This window comes from Cebus imitator, unplaced genomic scaffold (genome assembly GCF_001604975.1).
Source record: "Cebus imitator isolate Cc_AM_T3 unplaced genomic scaffold, Cebus_imitator-1.0 Scaffold289, whole genome shotgun sequence".
Taxonomy (NCBI): Eukaryota; Metazoa; Chordata; class Mammalia; order Primates; family Cebidae; genus Cebus; species Cebus imitator.
Genome location: NW_016107604.1, coordinates 1,575,187 through 1,580,594, shown reverse-complemented (window position 1 = coordinate 1,580,594; position 5,408 = coordinate 1,575,187).

The window sequence follows — 5,408 nt, the reverse complement described above, 5'->3', positions numbered from 1 at the left end:
AGTCTTGGCTCACTGCAACCTCCGCCTCCCGGCTTCAAGCCATTCTCCTGCCTCAGCCTCCTGCATAGCTGGGACTACAGGCACGTACCACCACATCCTGCTAATTTTTTGTGTTTTTAGTAGAGATGAGATTTCAACATGTTGGCCAGGATGGTCTCAATCTCTCGACCTCGTGATCCACCCACGTTGGCCTCCCAAAATGCTGGGATTACAGGAGTGAGCCACCGCACCCGGCCAAATACTAGGTCTTAATTCTTCTATCAAACTGCATATTTGTACACATTAATCAACCTCTCTTCGCCTCCTCTCTCTTCAACCTGTTCTGGCTTCTGGTAACCATCAATCTACTCTCTATCTTCATGAAATCCATTTTTAAAGCTTACAAACATGAGAGAACATGCAAATGTTCTCTTTCTGCACTTGGCTTATTTTACTTACCATAGTGACCTCCAGTTCCATCCATCTTGCTTTAAATAATAGGATCTTGGCTGGGCACAGTGGCTTATGCCTGTAATCCCAGCACTTTGAGAAGATGAAGCAGTTGGATTGCTTGAGTCCAGGAGTTTGAGACCAGCATGGGAAACATGGTGAAACCCCATCATCAAAAAAATTCAAAAATTAGTTTGCTGTGGTGGCTCATGCCTCTGGTCCCAGCTACTTGGGAGGCTGAAGTGGGAGGATTGCTTGAGCCAAGGAGGTGGAGGTTGCAGTGAGCCTAGATTGCACCACTGCACTCCAGCCTGGGTGACAGAGCAAGACCCTGTCCAATAAATAAATAAATAAATGACGGGATCTCATTCTTTTTAACTGAATAGTATTCCATTGTTTATATACAACATTTTCTTCATCCATTTATTCATCAATGGGCACATAGGTTGATTCCCTATTTTGACTCTTGTGAATAGTGTTATAATAAACATGGAAGTGCATATTATCTCTTTGACATACTGATTCCCTTCTTTTAGATATATACCTGGTAGTGGCACTGCTGGACTGCTGGACCATATGGCAGTTCCATTTTTTGTTTTGTTTATTTTTGAGACAAGGTCTTGCTCTTTCGCCTAGGCTGGGGTGCAGTGGCCTGATCTCAGCTCATTGCAACCTCTACCTTCCAAGTTCAAGCGATTCTCGTGCCTCAGCCTCCCGAGTAGCTGGAAATACAGGTTGTGCATCACCATTCCTCGCTAATTTTTGTATTTTTAGTAGAGATTGGGATTCATCATGTTGGCCAGGCTGGTCTCAAACTCCTGACCTCAAGTGATCCGCCTGCCTTGGTCTCACAAAGTACTGGGATTACAGGCATAAACCACCATACCCGGCCTCCATTTTTAGTTTATTTTAGGAACCACCGTACAGTTTTCCACAGTGACTGTATTAATTTACATTTCCACCAACAGTGTACAAGGGTTCCCTTTTAACTACATCCTCACCAGCATCCATTCATTATTTGTCTTTTTTATAAAAACCATTTTAACTGGAATGAGATAATATATCATTGTAGTTTTCACTTGCATTTCTCTGATGATTGGTGATGCTGAGCAAGTTTTTCATATATCTGTTGGCCATTTGTATGTCTTCTTTTGAGTAATGTCTATCCAGATCTTTTGCTCATTTTCGAAATCAGGGTTTTTTGTTTTTTGTTTTTTTGCTATTGAGTTCTTTGAGCTCCTTATATATTCTGGTCAGCAACACCCTGTCAGATGGACAGTTTGCAAAAATTTTCTCCCATTCTATGGGTTGTCCCTTCATTTTGTTGATTATTTCCTTTGTTGTACAAGAACTTTTTAGTTTGATGTAATACCATTTGTCTGTTTTTTGTTTTTGTTGCCTGTGCATTTGAGGTTTTACACAAAAAAATTTTTTACCCAGACCAATGTTCTGGAAAACATTTCCCCAATATTTTCTTCTAGTAAGTTCATAGTTTCAGGCCTTATATGTAAGTCCTTAATCCATTTTTATTTTATTTTTGCATATGTTGAAAGATAAGGGTCTAGTTTCATTCTTCCAGATATGGTTATCCAGTTTTCTCAGCACTATTGAAGAGACGGTCCGTTCCCAAATAAGTGTTCTTGGAACCAACATAAAATCAGTTGACTGTAAATGTGTGGATTTATATCTGGGTACTCTACCTTAACCAATGCTGAATATTGTCATTCTTTTAAATAACATTGCTCTTTCATCTCTTTTGTTTTGTATTTATGTTTTCTTCTTACCTTCTCTCTACGTCATCAGTGATAACTGGTTTTCTGCAACCATACCACCTTGTCAGTCTTTTTTAATTCTTCCAATCTGGCGATTTGATAAAGGATACCTTATTTTACTTTATATCTCTCTCTTTTTTAATTTTATTTTATGTCTTTTGAAGAGAACAGAATTATTTTTACAGGTGCAGTGGCTCCTGCCTGTAATCACAGGTATTCAGAAGGCTGAGACTGGAGGATCACTTGAGATCGGGAGTTGAAGACCAGCCTGGGCAACACAGTGAGACCCCGTCTCTACAAAATATTTATTAAATTAGCTAAGCATGGTGGTTTCATTGTTCTGCATATGGATATCCAGTTTTCTCAGCAGCATTTATTGCAGAGACTGTCTTCCCCAGTGAATGTTCTTGGCATCTTTGTTGAAAATGAGTTCATTGTAGGTGTGTGGATTCATTTCTAGCTTCCCTATTCTGTTCCATTGGTCTATGTGTCTGTTTTTATGCCAGTATCATGCTGTCGTATTTATCATAGCTCTGTAATATAATTTGAGGTTAGATAATGTGATTCTTCCAGTTTTCTTCTTTCTGCTTAGGATAGCTCTGGCTATTCTGGGTCTTTTGTGGTTCCATATAAATTTTAGGATTGTTTTTTCTATTTCTGTGAAGAATGTCATTGGTATTTTGATAAGGATTGCATTGAATCTGTAGATTGCTTGTTGTGTGAACATTTTAATGATACTGATTCTTCTAATTCATGAACATGGAATATCTTTCAATTTTTGTGATGTCCTGTTCAATTTATTTCATCAGTATTTTATAGTTTTCATTATAGAGATTTTCCACTTTTTCAGTTAATTCCTAGATACTTAATTTTATTTGTGACTATTGTAAATGGGATTACTTTTTTATTTTTATTTTTCAGATTATTCACTGTTGGCATATAGAAATGCTACTGGTTTTTCTACATTAATTTTGTATCCTGAAACTTTACTGAATTTGTTTATCAGTTCTAACAGTCTTTTGATGGAGTCTACATTTTTCCAAATGTAAGATCATATTATCTGCAAACAAGGATAATTTGACTTCTTCCTTTCCAATTTGGATGCCCTTTATTTCATTCTCTTGTCTGATTTCTCTGGCTAGGACTTTCAGTGCTGTGTTGAATAACAGTGGTGATAGTGGGCATCCTTTTTGTGTTTCAGATCTTCGAGGAAGATTTTCAATTTTTCCCCATTCAGTATGATACTAGCTGTGGGTCTGTCATATATGTTTTTTATTATGTTGAGGTACGTTCCTTCTGTACCCAGTTTTTTAGGTGTTTTTGTTATGAAAGAATGTTGAATTTTGTCAAATGCTTGTTCAGCATCAGTTGGAATAATCATATGGTTTTTGTCCTTCATTCTGTTGATATGATATATCACATTGATTGATCTGCATATGTTGAACCAGTCTTGCATTGTGATTACTCTCACTTGTTCATGATGAATGACCTTTTTATTGTATTGTTGAATTTGGTTTATTAGTATTTTAATGAAAAAATTTGCATCAATATTCATTAGAGATACAGTTTTTTTACTTGTTATTGATTGTACGGTGTCTAGGAATTTGTCCATTTCTTTCCATTTTTTTTTTGAAATGGAGTCTCACTGTGTTGCCCAGGCTGGAGTACAGTGGCGCAATCTTGGCTCACTGCAACCTCTGCCTCCTGGGTTCAAGAGACTCTCCCTTCTGAGTAGCTGGGATTACAGGTGCACACTACCACACCCAGCTAATTTTTGTATTTTTTGTAGAGACAGGATTTCACCATGTTGGTCAGGCTGGTCTTCCTCTTGTTATTTATTTCTAGTTTTATTTCATTGCAGTCAGAGAAGATGCTTGATATTATATCATTAGTTTGAATGTTTTAAGACTTGTTTTGTGACCTGACATATGGTCTATCCTTGAGAATTATTCCTTTGCTGAGGAAAAGAATGCATATTCTGTACTTGTTGAATAAAATGTTCTTTAAATATCTATTAGAGCCATTTGGTCTATAGTATAGATTGAATCAAATGTTTCTTTGTTGATTTTCTGTCTGGAAGTCTCTAGCTATTATTGCATTGGGGTCTATCTCTCTTTATAGCTCTAAAAGTATTTGCTTTATATATCTGGGCACTCCAATGTTGAATGCATATATATATATGTAAAATTGTTATATCCTCTTGCTGAATTGACCCCTTTATGATTGTATAGTGACCTTCTTTGTCTCTTACAGTTTTTATCTTGATATCTATTTTGTCTGATATAAATATAGCTACTTCTGCTCTTTATTTTTTTTCCATTGGCATAGAATAGCCTTTTCCATCCCTTTATTTTCAGACTATGTTTATCTTTATAGAAGAAGTGTGTTTTTTGTAGGCAACAGATCAATGGGTCTTTTTATCCATTCAGCCAGTCTATGTGTTTTGATTGGCAAGTTTAGTCCATTTATATTCAATGTGATTATTGATAAGTAAGGACTTACTCCGACCATTTTGATATGTGTTTTCAATTGTTTTGTGGCCTTCACTCCCTTTTTTCTTTTCTTCCTGTCTTCCTTTTAGTGCAGGTGATTTTCTGTGGCGATATGATTTAGTTTCTTGCTTTTTGTTTTTTGTGTACATTTTTTTATTGGAGATTATCACGAGGCTTGCAAATACTATCTTGCAACCCACTATTTTAAGCTGATGAGAACTTAATACTGCTTGCATAACCAAATAAATAAGCAAGCAGAAAGATAACTACTACTCTACGCCTTTACATTATCCTTATGCTTTTCAACGTTCTATTGTTACTATTTATATACTATCATACTGTCTATGCCTTAAAGAGTTGTAGTTATTATTTTTTATTGGTTCATCATTTAGTCTTTCTACTTAAGAGTAGTTTACACACCACAATTACAGTGGTATCATATTCTCTGTTTTTCTGTGTACTTACTATTACCTGTGAGTTTTGTACCTTCAGGTGATTTCTTATTGCTCCTTAATGTCCTTCTCCTTCTGATTGAAATATTCTCTTTAGCATTTCTTGTAAGACAGGTTTGGGATTGATGAAATTCCTCAGCTTTTGTTTGTCTGGGAAAGTCTTTATTTCTCCTTCATGTTTGAAGGACGTTTTTGCTGAATATACTACTCTAGGGTAAAAGTTTTTTTCCTTCAGTATTTTCTTTTCTTTCTTTTTTTTTTTT